This window comes from Lactuca serriola, chromosome 9 (assembly GCF_051521515.1).
Source record: "Lactuca serriola cultivar US96UC23 chromosome 9, Lser_US96UC23_V15, whole genome shotgun sequence".
NCBI classification, from domain to species: domain Eukaryota; kingdom Viridiplantae; phylum Streptophyta; class Magnoliopsida; order Asterales; family Asteraceae; genus Lactuca; species Lactuca serriola.
The window spans coordinates 212,731,564-212,748,222 of NC_136416.1; the positions used below are offsets into that span (position 1 = coordinate 212,731,564).

General features: G+C 35.8%; 1 pseudogene; it reads left to right on the forward strand.

Annotated features, from left to right (window-relative positions):
* Positions 1 to 13,398: 13,398 nt before the first annotated feature.
* Positions 13,399 to 16,319, forward strand: LOC145076523 (heat shock protein 90-5, chloroplastic-like; annotated as a pseudogene).
* Positions 16,320 to 16,659: the final 340 nt, after the last annotated feature.

Here is a 16,659-nt window from a genome sequence, read left to right on the forward strand (position 1 = left end):
GGAAAACCCTAACTAACTCATCAAGTCATCTCACTGACTCACCGAGTCCATGCAGAAACCAAAAACGGCCAATCTTCATCTGACTCATCGAGTTGACCATGCAACTCGTTGAGTCCCTTCAGTCCATTTCCCATTCAGACGTTTTTTAGCTACCCCAAAACTCCAAATTGTAGATCTAGCTTCCTAAGGTGAAGCTATCACGTAAAGTTACAAACTTTACGTGCATGCAAAGTCTTAAGAAGCTTAAAACACCAAAACCAAGTCTATAGTGAGGTTTAGGGCATGTAGAATGGCCAATACAAGATAAAGTTGATTGCTTTATGAATTTGGGGCCTAGAGGAGTCCAGATCTGAGACCATGTCCTTGTGACAAGCTCAAACCAAAGAATGGCTCCATTAACCACAAAAATGACCATAAATGTCCATAGAAGAAGATCTAAGCATGAAAGGGTCAAGGTATTAGCTTTATACCTCAGATTGGTTGCCAAAATGAAGTAGATGACAGATCTACTTCCTCCTTTTCGATCCAAGCTCCTCACTCGTCAAGTTTCCCTGGGAGTCTGGATGTTACAAAATCTAAAAAATTTTAACCAAAAAAATGATGTTTTATATGTATATATGCATATTTTTCAAGTACATATATTCATATTTTTATACTATAATTCTCATAAGTAAATAATAAAGAACTTATTTTTATTTACTAATTTATAAACACAATAATACAAGTATTTTGTTTGATACAAAATAAAATATGAAAAACAAAAAATGCTACAAAATTTCAAAGAGTTTTCATGTCATTGTGTCAAGATTTCCGTATTTTCTTCAATTAATCACTTATCACATCTTCAATATTTTCCATAAATTCTTCCAAATCTACAAGATTTTTTTTTAAAATGTGATTAATGCAAGAACACTTGTAAAAATGCATATGTGTATATCATGCAAGATTCACATGTGATTATATAATGTGATATTCATATGTGATTGTATCTTTTAAGATTTAAATGTGAAATTCACAATAAATTTTTAGAAAAAGTTAACAATTAATGAAGAAAACTTAGACAAAACGCATGTTTCCATATAGACTTATTCATATGTGATTTACATATGAATCACATGTAATTCATATGTGATTTACATGTGAATCACATGTAATTCATTTGTAATTTACATATGAATCACATGTAATTCAAATGTGATTCACTTGTGATTTACATGTGAATCACATGTAATTCATATGTGATTCACTTGTGATTTACATGTGAATCACATATAATTGATTTGTAATTTACATATAAATCACATGTGATTCACTTGTGATTTACATGTGAATCACATATAATTCATATGTGATTCACATGTAATTTACATGTGAATCACATGTAATTCACTTGTTATTTACATGTGAATCACATATGATTCATATGTGAATTACAAAGGAATTACATTCTAACGGCGTAAATTTTCAAAACAATTTTTCATTTTTAAAACATACTTCCAATCACATTATAATAACGAAACATAATGTATTCACTGTGTCATAACAAAACATGTCCCAGAATCTCAATAACATAAACTCCATAAGTGTGTACGGATCACGCCGGCGCCTTCCCGCGATCCTCGCTAGTACCTGAAACACATATCATAATAACTGTAAGTATAAATGCTTAGTGAGTTCCCCAAATACCACATACCACACATACGCCTTTCCAGGCCATAACTTTGTAGGAGCTTCCGATCCATGGGTCTCAGAGGACTTCCGTCCCAAATCCTGGTGGACCTTGCAGTCCTACCCGTGTCGACCTTCCGATCCGTAACCTCTTGACCTTCCGGTCCATATCATCTTGACCTTCCGGTCCTTATCATACATAACATATATCACACATACATATCACATAACAACATATAGCACATACATCTCATAGCATACAAGACCTTTCGGTCACACATAGGTGTTGGATTAGTGTCTAAGTTCGTAACCATATTTGGTAAGTACTTGACCTGGTTGTGCATGGTCCTTTTGGGTTGCCTTCACCAAAGCAACTTGACTTGAGAAATAAATAGAGAGAGAGTTTATTATGATTTGTTAATATATTATAAGAATAATATATTAAAGGAGAAATCATATTTGTTTAATTAATATTGGTCAATAATTAATTAGGAATTAATATTGTGATCAGGTGTAATTAATTAAACTAGAGGGGCTGAATTGTAATTATGTGATAGTTGCAAAATAGGGCAATGGTTATCTTAATTATAGGATGGAAGAAATCAAGGGATAGGATATCCTTGAAATCGTCCAAAGTTCCAAGAGATAAGGGCTTTTCAAGGCTTATCTTATGATTGCTTGGTGGGCAAGCAACTGGATAAGGATAAGGACTGAAACCCTAATCTCTACCCTATATAAAGACCCCTAAGGCATAAGAAATCGTCCACTTGATCCCTAGGGTATCTAGAGCCGATTTCTACCTCCCCCCTTCTCACTCTATAGCCTCTCCAATTGCTTGTTGTGTTTCTGAGCCATTAGAGGCACTACACTTGTGGTGCTTGCTTTCAAGACTTAGGGTTTGAAGATTTAAGTTGTTATTGCAATATAACAGCAAGAGGTATGTGATCTAACCTTATATGTGAATTTTGAAAATAGTAGACTACATTAGGGTTTTATTCATGTGTTCATAATGTTGTGTATCTAATAGTGAAAACATAGTTCCAAATTAGGGTTGCATGCACACATAGGATTGTTTGTATAAAACTCATAAGTGGTATCAGAGCCTTTGGTTAACTTGTTTTTAATTAGTATTATACAATTGTATGAACTTGAAAAATTAGGGTTTATAGCCAATAAACCCTAGGAGGCAAGAAATTTCGAGATTAGGGTTTCCTAACCCTAATTTGTGAAAATTATGAAAGGGTTTTGAATACATTCCTTTAGTCCAAGATTTCGAAATCTAGGGTTTTCGAACCCTAAGATTTCGAGATTAGCCTCATTCCCCAAGATAAGATCCTAATTTTTAGGGATTTGGATAATCCCATATCTTGTAATTATCTTTTAATTGTTAAATATGGTAATTAAAGATTTTGAATTATCGCATCCCTTTATTTTCAAAATTTAGAGGGATTCAAGGGATTAGGATAAGTTAATTGTTTAAATAGTAATTATCCTTATGATTTAGATAATCCCTTATGATTTGATAATTTAAATTAATAGTTTAATTCAAGATAATTATTAAATCAATAGTTTTAATATTTAAAATTTTAATTTAAATGGTATTAAATTCGAAAATTTTAAATTGAAGATTAAAACCCTAGTATTTTGAAATGTTTAAAATACACCCTATACTATTATATTATTACAGGCTTAATAAATATATATGTATAATTAAAAGGCTAGTCTTACCGTTAGTAGGCCTCATTCACGAAGCCAGTCTATAAGGTGGGTATAAGGTTGGTGCCTATAAAATGGCGCTTAATGGGTGTACACTCACACCCACCGCTTGCTTGACTGGTGGAGGGTCGTTATCCGAACGGGTAGGATAAGGCAATCCACTCTTCATTAATAAGTATAATGAATCTATATAAAGTAACTAAACATTTTTACAAAATTCTCAATCCTAGTTACTTTAGGAAAAAGTGAAATTGATGCAATCCCATGAAATTACGCTTTGCACCCTTGCTAAGAAGTTAGTGGAGCGTGTGTGGTTTACCGGCACACTAAATTGTTCTAAGCAAAGGTGGCAAAGGGTGATTCATTGTTTGTCATAGTTCGATGGAGCGTGTGTGGTTTACCGGCACATCAAATAAGTGTTTGTAACAATGAAGGCACCGTGTAGATTTGCATGGTCATTCACACCCACTTTGTGATCCTCGGCATCCCAGTCACAAACAAGAGGGGGATATCGAGATTTAAACATGCCATTGAAAAGTTCAGTGTATCTCCAGAAAATCTAGGAATTCTCAATGCATTTAAAACTTACGCTTATATTTTTCATGGTGAAGAATTAGTGAATCGTCATTCACTTACCTCCAAATTATTTGTGTGTTGGATTACGGCATCCCTTTTCTAAAATGTAAATAATGTTGTTGGGTCCTAGCCCTAAATTTTCTTTTTGGGTGTTGATTAGGGACTTAATTCTAATCAAACTTTGTTCCTTTCTATTTGTAGATGTCTAACGCAAACAACGCTGCTGCTAGCTCATTCACGCTAATGAGCCTTTTTCAAAAGGTGACTTTCAATGGATCGAACTTTAGCGAATGGATAAGATATATTCGCACCATCGCGCGTTACGAGGACAAAGAGTATGTTCTCGATGAGAAGCTCGGGAAGATCAATCTAGAAACTGCTACTCCCAAAGAAATGGTTATCTTTGAGACCCATGAGCATGATGCAAAGAAAGTTCATTGCATCATGATAGCCACAATGAACTCCGAATTCCAAAAGTCCTATGAGGACATGTATCCTTATGAGATGCATATAGACTTGATGGAGAGATATCACCAAAGCGCGAGGAAAGAGCGCTATGAGATCATAACGAATATGATCACTGCTAAAATGGGAAGTGGAGAGTCTCTAATCGTGCACTTGCAAAAGATGCAAAGGTATGTTGATCGTCTTCGCAAGTTGAATGTCAACTTTGGGGAAGACTTGGCTATCGACATTATTCTTCACTCCATGCCCTCATGCTACAACCAATTTAGGATGACCTACCACATGAACAAGGAAGAGGTCACCCTAAGCAAACTCCAAGGGCTCCTAAGGACTGCTGAGAGCAAACTAAAGGACAAGTCTGTTGCACCAACTTCTAATCCATCCGTTGCTCCTGTTTTGGCTATAGGGCAGGGAAAGGTCAAGAAGAGGAAGGCTCCTTTGAAAAGCCACAGCAAGGGAAAGTCCCAAGATGGTTCCTCTTCTAGTGGGACCAAGGTTGATCCTGCAAAGCCCAACCCTAACCCAAATATAACGCCCGCAGATCCGGGCTAGTCAATTCAGAGGCAATAGGGGTCGAAAACGACTTTTCGACAAAAAGATTATTTAGAATAAATAATCTTAACCAAGTTGTAGAAGATGTCACAGGGTTTCCGTACATATAAAGAACGCCGAAATCCGAGTTATAACGAAGAAGTTATGACCCGTCGAAGTTTCGCGTCGGAACCGGCACGACGCCGGGAAGCGTAAATAGTAAATTTATGATAGAGCGAGATTTAGATTTAGCGCTCTAAATGAAAGTCGTAGAATATGTTAAACTAAGAACTTCGATAAAAAGAACACCCAAATCTGACTTCGTATGAAGAAGTTACGATTTTTCGAAGTTTCGGATTAGCAGTGTACAGTCCGAAATTCGAATATTAGATCGAGCGATTTTTAGCCGACACAACCTAAACGAGAATTGAAGATCTCATTATTAGTAGCGTAACAATAAAAAGACAGACGAAAATGGACATCGGATGAAGAAGTTATGAGATTATAACGAACCAATCCTGTCCCGGCCTGTTAAAAATATAACTTTAAAAATAAATTCAAAATTAGCCGAAGGAGTCTAAACGAAAGTTGTAGAGGGCGTCTCCACCTACGCATGGATATAAAGAACGTCAAAAACGGAGTTCGTATGAACGAGTTACAAATTATAATAGCATATTTACGTATTAAAATAAAGTATAAATCATATATATACATACACATATATATACATATGTATATATCATTAGAAAGGTATCGACGATGCGGTCATTATAAGACTAATGTTGAGTTCTTTCGACATTAGTTTAGTACAAATATCTTTAAATCTATTTAAAATAGTATTATAAAGGGGTGTTTAGTTGTTTATATAACTATAAGGTCATTAAGTAATTATGGGGGGTAGTTTTTGTAAATTCAATTACTATAAATAAGAGGCTTGGGCTCTCATATTTCTTGCACCATTCTCTTGATTCAAGAGTCTTTCTCTCCTTATCCCCCGAGCATTTCGGTCCCTCGTGATTCGACTTCTCTTTCTGTAGTTTTAGTATAGTAAGGTGAGCGCTGAAGCGCTGCACGAATCTTTCTTAGAAAGATTCAGCGACGAAATTCTGTCCCTACAGAGCCCGACTCCTAGCTAAAATCCCCTTGTAAGTAAGTTATGCTTACCCTATTTTAAATATAGTTTATATTTAAAATTTGTATTGTTATTATAAATTTATAATAAATATTTGAGCTATTATTATGACTTTTATAAGTGTCGTTATAATATCTTTTTAACTACTCGCGGTACGGGGAATCTGGTTTAAAGGGCCGCATAGGGTTGTTGGATTTCAGAAGTGCTATATGCCAAAATGGTCCTGCTCTCCGGTGTTTTATGTCTGGCCCCTGTCTGTACATAGTGGTTGGAAAGTATTGTTTAAACGCTTATATAATAATAATAATAAAACTAATGATTAGTCACGGTAAATATTAGACTAAAATCTAGTGGTAATAATACTAGGTTTCGTCGAAGGAAATTATTTTAAAGTAAACGAAGCGCTGTCTGAGTACCGAGTCACCACCTTCTCAAGTGAGTGCATAGTTACTTTCATCTTACACATAGATATGAAGTATTTAATATATATTACGTGTTGTGAGTGCATAGTTACTTTCATCTTACGCATAGATATGAAGTATTTTATATAAACTACGTGCTATGTGTGCACATTATCTGAATACTTGCTGTCTATGCTGGTTGAACGTTTTATACATGTTTTAAAGGACTTCAACTGTATACGTATTTTATATATACGAAAATGTTGGGTATGAGATGGGTAGATGAATGATGAGAGATAGAAGATGATGTAAGTATACATTGGCAGCTACAGACTTAGTGCCTATGGGACAAACACCGGTAGCTATGGACTTAGTACCTTTTAGACGTTGGTAGCTATGGATTTAGTACCTGTAGGAATTGGTAGCTATGGACTTAGTACCTGTTGAACATTGGTAGCTATGGACTTAGTACCTATTAGATAAAGACTGGCAGCTATGGATTTAGTACCCGATGAATAGACTATAGCAGCTATGGAATTAGTGCTTTATGAACGAACATTGGCAGCTATGGATTTAGTGCCAGTCCCATAACCCTGGAAGTAAGGGACTTCGGAATAAACGAATGCATGATAGATGACTCTTAGGTTAAATCCTTAAAGAGTAAAGAAGATAATGGGGATGGGTAATTGGGTTGATTGTTTGATTGAACATAATAATTATATTATTGTGGGTTGAAAACCCTATGTACTCACCAGGTTTCCCAACCTGACCCACTCAGTTTATGTATATCACAGGTGACGAAGTGAAGTGACATTACACTGAGAGATTTAAAAGAGATGTAGATTACTAGTGTAAATCATTGTAAGTCTGTTTATGCTTATGTTTCGGTATTAACGATGACATCCCAAACATTTTAAAATGAAATAAATACGTTTCTTCGAAAATGTTTTAATAACGTATTTACCATGTTTTTCTGGGAACAAATTCCGCAACCTTTTTATAAAATGACGTACTCTGATTTTTATAAAGCATAAACAAAATCGGTCTTTTCTGGCCGTGATTTTGGGGATGTCACACCAAAGGAGGCAGAGTGCCATCATTGCCACAAAATAGGGCATTGGAAGAGAAGCTGCCCGTAATATCTGCAAGCCATCAAGGATGGAAAGATCAAGCCATCTTATGCAGGTAGATACACAATTAAATCTAATGATTCATCTCATGCTATTTCTTGGGTTCTTGATACAGGATGTGGTTACCACATTTGTTCTGATTTGCAGGGACTAGGAAGAAATAGGGATGTAGAGCTTGGAAGAATAAATCTAATCATAGGGAACAAAAGAACATCGACTGTTACCAAGATTGGAGTGTATTCTTTAGTGCTTAGTAATGGATTGAGTTTAGATTTAAATAATTGTTGCCTTGTAATGGAATTTATGAAACTGTTATGGTTGTAGATAACCTAGGAAATGATGTGTTGTGTATGGATTCTTCCAATAGTATGGATAAAGCATCTTTGTGGCATTGTCGTCTTGGACATGTCAACAAGAAGCGCATAGCCCAACTCCAAAAGGATGGAGTGTTGGAGTCATTCGACCTTAGGGAAGATGACACGTGCGAGTCTTGTTTACTTGGAAAGATGACCAAGTCACCCTTCACTGGCACTTGTGAGAGGGGTGAGGGTTTATTGGATCTCATACACACCGACGTGTGTGGGCCCTTTAGATCCACCACAAAGGATGGGAACCGCTTGTATGTGACTTTCACCGATGATTATAGTAGATATGGGTATATTTACTTAATCAAGCACAAGTCAGAAACGTTTGAAAAGTTCAAAGAGTTCAAGCATGAAGTGGAGAATCAATTGGGCAGGAAAATCAAGATGCTTCGATCCGATCGAGGAGGAGAGTACCTAAGTCTTGAATTCCACGACTATCTCAAGGAATGCGGAATCGTTTCACAATTGACGCCACCTAGGACACCGCAGTTGAATGGTGTGGCAGAAAGGCGTAATCGAACCATGTTAGACATGTTCTGTTCTATGATGAGTCATGCTTCACTACCTATCTCATTCTGGGGGTATGCCATAGAGACTGCCGCCCATATCCTTAACCGAATCCCTACAAAGAAGGTTGTCAAAACACCTCATGAGATGTGGACAGGGAAGGCTCCCTCGTTGGCACATATCAAGGTTTGGGGCTGTGAGGTTTTCGTAAGATGAGAGACTCACGACAAGCTCGAACCTCGTAGTGAGCGATGTATTTTCATCGGCTACCCGCAGAGATCCTTTGGATATCTCTTCTATAGACCGAGTGACAATGTTGTCTTCGTTGCGAGAAGAGGGGTTTTTCGAGAGCGAGAACTCATAAGCCAAGGAGACAGTGGGAGGAAAATCGATCTCGAAGAGATTCAAGAATCGAACGATGAAGGAACCTTTACCGCTAGCGCTCAACCTGAGGAGGAAACTCTGGTTGAACCAATTGACGAGTCCTTACCTCTTAGACGCTCCGAAAGAGTTAGAGTTCAACCCCATTTTTATGGTTTTCATATTACTACCGAAGGGGACACGTAAATTAGTGATGGTACACTAATAAATGGTACACTAATAAATCTTGATGAACCGAATAGCTATAAGGAAGCCATGGCAGGCCCAGAGTCTGCAAAATGGAAAGAGGCGATGGACAGCGAGATTCAATCCATGTATGACAACCAAGTTTGGAATTTGGTTGACAATGTGCCCGGACATAAGACTGTTGGGTGCAAATGGATCTTCAAGAAAAAGACCGAAGTGGATGGGAATGTGCACACGTATAAGGCACGACTGGTGGCGAAGGGCTTTACTCAAACTCGCGGAGTTGACTACGATGAGACCTTCTCACCAGTTGCAAAAATAAAGTCTATTAGGGTGATGCTAGCCATTGCTGCATTTCATGATTATAAGATATGGCAAATGGATGCCAAGACCGCTTTCCTTAATAGGAAGTTGGCTGAGGATGTTTACATGGCTCAGCCAGAGGGTTTTGTTGATCCGAAGCATCCCAATAGAGTGTGTAAGCTTGAGAAGTCCATTTATGGACTTAAGCAAGCATCTCGCAGATGGAATCTTTTCTTTGATGAGAAAGTCAAAGAGTTTGGATTTGTACGAAGCGAAGAGGAATCATGTGTATATGTCATGGCCAGTGGGAGTATAGTTAGCTTCCTCGTTTTGTATGTCGATGACATACTGCTCATAGGAAACGACATCCCGACTCTGCAGGAGGTTAAGTCCTGGCTCGGGAAGTTCTTTGCTACGAAGGACCTCGAAGAGGCTTCCTATATTTTGGGAATAAGGATAGTGAGAGAACGAAGTAAGAGACTAATAGGACTTAGTCAGAATACTTACTTGGATAAGGTACTAAAACGTTTTAGTATGGAAAAATCGAAGAAGGGAGAACTACCGATACAAAGTAATGCCAAGATGAGTAAGACTCAAAGTCCGAGTACCAAAGCCGAGATAGCAGAGATGAGCCGAGTACCTTACACTTCTGTAGTTGGCTTGATCATGTATGCTATGACTTGTACTCGCCCTGATGTGCCCTTTGCTTTGAGAATGCTCAGTAGATATCAAGGGAACCTGGGCAAAGCTCATTGGATTACGGTCAAGAATATACTTAAATACCTTCGGAGGACCAAGGAATGGTTCCTAGTCCTCGGAGGGAGTGATCACTTAAAGGTGCGAGGGTATAGTGACGCCAGCTTCCAGAACGACAGAGACAACTACCGTTCGCAGTCGGGCTGGGTCTTTACCTAAAATGGAGGAGAAATGACTTGGAAGAGTTCCAAGCACGAAACTCTAGCTGATTCAACGTGCGAATAAGAGTATATTGCAGCAAGCGAAGCATCATAGGAGGCGCTATGGTTGAAGAACTTCATTGGTGACCTTGGAGTTGTGCCTGCCATAAAGGAGCCTATGGAAATTTTTTGTGATAATGAAGGAGCGGTTGCCTTGACCAAGGAACCGAGGGATCATTGTAGATCTCGGAATATCGACAAAAAGTATCACTTTATTAGACATCGAGTAGAAGAAGGACACCTCGTGGTTAAGAGGATATCATCAGAAGATATCCCAGCAGATCCGCTTATGAAGGGATTTAGTAGGGTTAAGCACTTGCAGCACGCTAGGAGCATTGGGCTGAAGGATGATATTAGTTTATATTAGATAGTTTTAGAAACATGTAATAGATAAATGTAATTTATGTTTGATGATTAAATAAAGGAGTATTATTTATAGGTAGTGTTACTGTCTTATGTTAATTGTTTAGCTATTGTTTCACTTTGCATGTTTTGACTTCCAGAATAATTGAGTTTATTAAGAATAATTGAATTATTCAAACAGTCCACAATCGTTCATATGTTGGAAGTAGGTATGAATGAAGATTGTCATGAATTGGTGTGTAGATTGTCTAAATGGTATTAGACATAGCAACAGTTTGCTACAATGTTCATGAGTGCTTATGAACAAGCTTTGAGCATTGGAATAAACCCGCGCTTGCTGGAATCACTTTATGGAATGTGACAAAAGTGATCGCAAGACGATAATATCATATGGTCTTAAAACCAAGATATATGGTTTATTGTTTACTAATTGGTTGTACATTGATAATGCGAAACCGCATTAGTAAATTGATGTCATAAAACGCATTGTTATGTGTGATTGATTAGTAAATAGTAAATGCATATAAGTCGAAGTTTATCTGTTACTTCTATCCTAAGAGGGTAAAAGCAATATCACGGCCGCTCAATGATTTGATTTGACTTATGTGTCGGGCCCGGTCAGAACTGAATTGATGTGTTAAATTAAGTTCTATGTCAAATGAATTTGAGATCGAGAAACCAACTGCTGGACAACTAGTTCCATAAGATTGTCCGCACAATATCTAAACAGAGGACTGTATGATCCCTTATCTAAAGGACAGGTTACTGATGAGATCAGAGTTCGACAGCGTCTTTGAGAGCTACGGTTGCTTATCGAGTTGTACATTGCATTTGTGGTTACTAGACTTATCCAAGTGGGAGACTGTTGGATTAGTGTCTAAGTCCGTAACCATATTTGGTAAGTACTTGACCCGGTTGTGCATGGTCCTTTTGGGTTGCCTTCACCAAAGCAACTTGACTGGAGAAATAAATAGAGAGAGAGAGGTTATTATGATTTGTTAATATAGTATAAGAATAATATATTAAAGGAGAAATCATATTTGTTTAATTAATATTGGTCAATAATTAATTAGAAATTAATTTTTTGATTAAGTGTAATTAATTAAACTAGAGGGGCTGAATTGTAATTATGTGATAGTTGCAAAATAGGGCAATGGTTATCTTAATTATAGGATGGAAGAAATCAAGGGATAGGATATCCTTGAAATCGTCCAAAGGTCCAAGAGATAAGGGCTTTTCAAGGCTTATCTTATGATTGCTTGGTGGACAAGCAGCTGGATAAGGATAAGTACTGAATCCCTAATCTCTACCGTATATAAAGACCCCTAAGGCATAAGAAACCATCCACTTGATCCCTAGGGTATCTAGAGCTGATTTCTACATCCTCCCTTCTCTCTCTATAGCCTCTCCAATTTCTTGTGGTGTTTGTGAGCCATTAGAGGCACTACACTTCTGGTGCTTGCTTTCAAGACTTAGGGCTTGACACTACCAGAAAAACAGCCTTTTATGACGCTCATTGCGTGTCGTAAAAGGCTCAGACTACGCGCAAATGTGCGTCAAGGCAGGCCCTATCATAAAGAGAGACGACGCACATTTATGACGCTCATTTACGACGCGCAATTACGACGCTCGTTTCCGACGCGCAATTACGACACAATGCGTATCAAGGAAGGCATTATCATAAAGGAAGATGACACACATTCGCATGTCGTAACCTTACAACGCGCGTGTTAATGACACGCAATGCGTATCAAGAAAGCATCTGTCAAGAAAAGCATGTCATAAATGAAGATGACACACGTTTTTGCGTATCATAATTTTAAATGTTAAAAAAAATTATTTTTTATAGATTTAGTAATTTTCAAATTAAATTTGCATTTAATGCCTCATAATAGAAAATAAAATATCATATACAAAAAATATAATCCATTTCATAAAATTTAATGTCATACAATTCTATTTCTTACAATATATAAAATTACAATCATCTAATCTACTTTGTGTTTCATACAAAAAATCTATTTCATGCGGCTTCTTCCATTTCCTTTATTAGTAGCTTCCATCATTAGTAGAACAACTAACCATTGAAATGAAAAATGCAACACTTGTATATCTGCAAAGAACTTGAAAAAAACAACAAAGATTTAATGTTTATATATCAAGAACATATTGAATGCATAAAATAACAAGCTAATAGGAAGTGTAACTTATTTGTGAAATTGTTAAAAATTACAAGTAAATATTTTACTATTTCTGTAAAATAAAAAAAATTTAATTACCTTAAATTCCATTCAGCACAAGCATAAGGACCAACTCTGAGATGAACATAGAGTCCAACTTTCTTAATCAGCTTAATTAACTTCACCAAATCATACCTATCTTCGAAATAATATTGGGAAAGAGAAAATAAATCTTGAAATCAAGAAAATGATTTAGTAAATTAAAATAAAATATTATTGTATTTCATGAAATTTTGAAATTAAGAAAATGATTTAGTAAATTAAGAACTTCCCAGATACGAAAAGATTTGCACATCTTCCAAAGCTTCACTCTTCCTTTAGGATCAGCTGTGAATATATACCTATACAGTAGTAACAGTTTAAAATTAGCAATCAAATTTGAAGTCAGTATTGTTATGCATATGTCCTACAAACTCCCAAAATACTTTTCACTTCCTATACTCTAAACAAGATGATTTATTATATGCACATAAGAGTAATGATTGAGGTGAACAATAGTATGCATTTTTCTAGCTACTTTAGCATTGAAACCAGTAACAGACTAGTAAAATGGGAGTATAACTTGAACGGTACCTATTGCCCAAAAACTTGTTCCAATAGTATGCATTTTTCTAGGTACTTTAGCATCGATGACTTTTCATGCTTGATTTCTCGTTTAATGAATCAGATAGTTCATAGTTTATACAGCCACAAAGAAATTTTCCTCAGGGAGCTTGTGAGGTAAAAACATCTCTACAGTCTACACGTTTCATGCTTGATTTCCATCTTTTATCATTTTCAAAAACAAAAGTTCTAACAAGAAACCTTCTTTCAGTAATGCAAGTGACGCTCTTGATAAGCTGATATTCTTAAGTGTAACGGATCCCTCATTACTTGGAGATGCTGGTGAGCTTGAAATCCGAATTAAACCTGATCCAGAAAAACGGACAATCACAATATCGTAAGATTACTTACTTTTCTTCATTCTTGAATCCTTCCTCATAAAATACAACTCTACAAGAGATTTATAAACCTTTTTTGTACCCTTATTGTAGAGACACTGGTATTGGAATGACCAAAGAAGATCTAATAGACTGCCTTGGAACCATTTCTCAAAGTGGTACTTTACCTTCTTTCATATAAATCATTAGCAAATATGTACTACATTACATTAATCGGTTAATTGTATAAAATGTTGAATCTTTTTGTTTAGGAGAACAAGGATCTTGGAAATGATAACAGTTTGATTGGTCAATTTGGTGTTGGGTTCTATTCGGCTTTTCTGGTTGCTGAAAAGGTCCTTAATACCCTTTTCCCATTTTCTTAATTTCTTAAGTTGTCAATTAAAAATGATACTAAATATTTTATAAAAACAGGTGATTGTTTCCAACAAGAGTCCAAGGTCAGACAAGCAATACATTTGGGAAGCAGCACCTGAAAGTAGTTCATATGTAATTAGATAAGAAACTGATCCTGAAAACCAGATTCGTAGAGGAACAGAAATAACACTCTTTTTGAAGGTCCTTTAACTCTTACAAAGTTCAATCTTTTTGCTTTATTTTATTTCTTTCAAATTGAATTCATATTTTATTTTGTTTTGTATAGGATGATGACAAATACGAGTTCACTGAGCCAAGTAGAGTTCAAGGTTTAGTGAAAAACTACTCACAATTTTTTTCTTTCCCGATTTTCACATGGCAAGAGAAATCAAGAACAGTTGAGGGTCAGTTCAGGGTTTAGTGATAAACTTTCCATGTCATCCAATTATAGCTAAATAACTGAAAGGTTTAGTTGTTTTTTACACTCTCTGGCACTGAAGTAGAAAAGATGTATTTTTTTTATACCAAGTGGCTCTTAGTCTCACTTTACAAATTTTCATGTTTTGGGAAAAAAATTCCTGATTAGGACCCTTAAATATTGAGTCATCAACTGCAATTGAAGGTTTCTTGATGAAAGCCCTAATTTTATTAAAGAGGAAGAGGCGACTAATCTGTAAATGGAAGCCTTTGGATTAGCTAGTCATCCAGTTTCTCTGAAAAATAGAACACCAGAATCAAACAACTACCAGTAAGCAATCAAGTTCCAAAATATTAAGTCACAAAGATATTATAATGGAATGAGACATTTTGAAAAGTTCATTATTTCATGTAGTTATTATTATTTATTTATTTTTTCTTTAAACCAATACTCAATATAGGTTATTTGCAAAATTAGCACTTGAAAGATGATCTATCAATCCTTATACATTTGTTACTATCAGGTGTCTTTTTGTGGGATATTTAAAAAACTGGAGAAGTCCCTTTGACACATTATATATTCTAAGGATAACATGCAATCTATATATATGAACTCTAAGTTTGGGGGTTTCAATTGAGTGTCTTTTTGACACAAACTGCAACCTACAATACCCTGACTCTAAATTATATTTATGTAAATGCACGTCAAAAGTTGAGTTATAACATGTTCGTAGTGCCCTCTGTTTCATTCTCTATTTGTACTATCTTTAAATGTCATGTTGGCTCATTATTTGTTTAATTCTGATGGCTCTTCTATAATAGGCTGTCTTAGTCCTATTTATCGATTTAGATTAACTGCATTGGTCATTAGCATAGATATTGTTTGTGACTTCTATTTTCTAAATATGTATAAATCTGAAAATCAACTCCAATTTCCTTTTTTCTGTGTTATAGATTTTTAAATATATTGTATGCAATTGTTGAGCTTGTGGCCTTGGCTGCAACTTCCAGTTCAAAATGTAAAAAATTTAAGTTTGACAAAATCATGCTTTGTAATATATCAGTTTGTTTGAGTCTATGCAATTCATAGACTAATGGAATTGTGTTAGTGTTTCATTCAAGCCTTTCTTTATTAATAATTATGTTATCCAATTGTCTTATAATTTCAGTTTATTTTTGACCAGGTGCTCTGCTAGGCATATGCAAGGCATGTATACATACCAATGGAATCAAGTTCCTTGGTTTCTCCTTAATTAAAAACTTCTTTATTTGCATTTATTTATAAAAAAGTTAACATGGTACTGATTGCTTGATTAAGAACTGGTTGGGTTGTGCTACAGAGCCCATTTAGTAATAGTATTTAGATTATAAATTAACAAACCTTCCACCCGTTTCTTAAAATTATAATTAATTTGTAATTTTTTCACTTGATCTTGCAGTTTTAAGATTCCCAGAAGCTAGTGTAAGGTTTTTACCACCTCAGCATATACCACCTCAGCATCGCCAGGTTGACACCCAGCTGTCACAACAGGAATTTGCTGGACAAACACAAACATTACATGTAAGCCTTTCTTCTCATCATTCAAAATCTACCCTATTATCTATACCATTCTACTTTCGGTTTTATTATTATTATAGCAGTGAAAATTGTTGGGATTTGGATGAGATTGCTATAATTGGGTAAATTTTCTTAAAATAAACATCTAAATACAAGTAGATTTTCTTTATCAACATTGGATAGAAACTAGATAACATATTTTCAAGATTGTAATTGTAATACCTTTCCGGATGCCTTTTCAAAAGTTGCTACCATCTCCAACACAGATGTGCCTTTACCCGTTCCTAAGTTGTAGACTTCACAGCCTAAAAAACAGATAATCGTTTGATTTAATGTCAAACAGAACAAAATTTCCAAAACTAAAAAATGTCATATGCAATCAGAAAGAGATACACAGCTATTTTAGGGTCCGAGAATTTCTTCAAAGCAGCAGTGTGTCCATCTGCTAAATTTACAACATGGATGT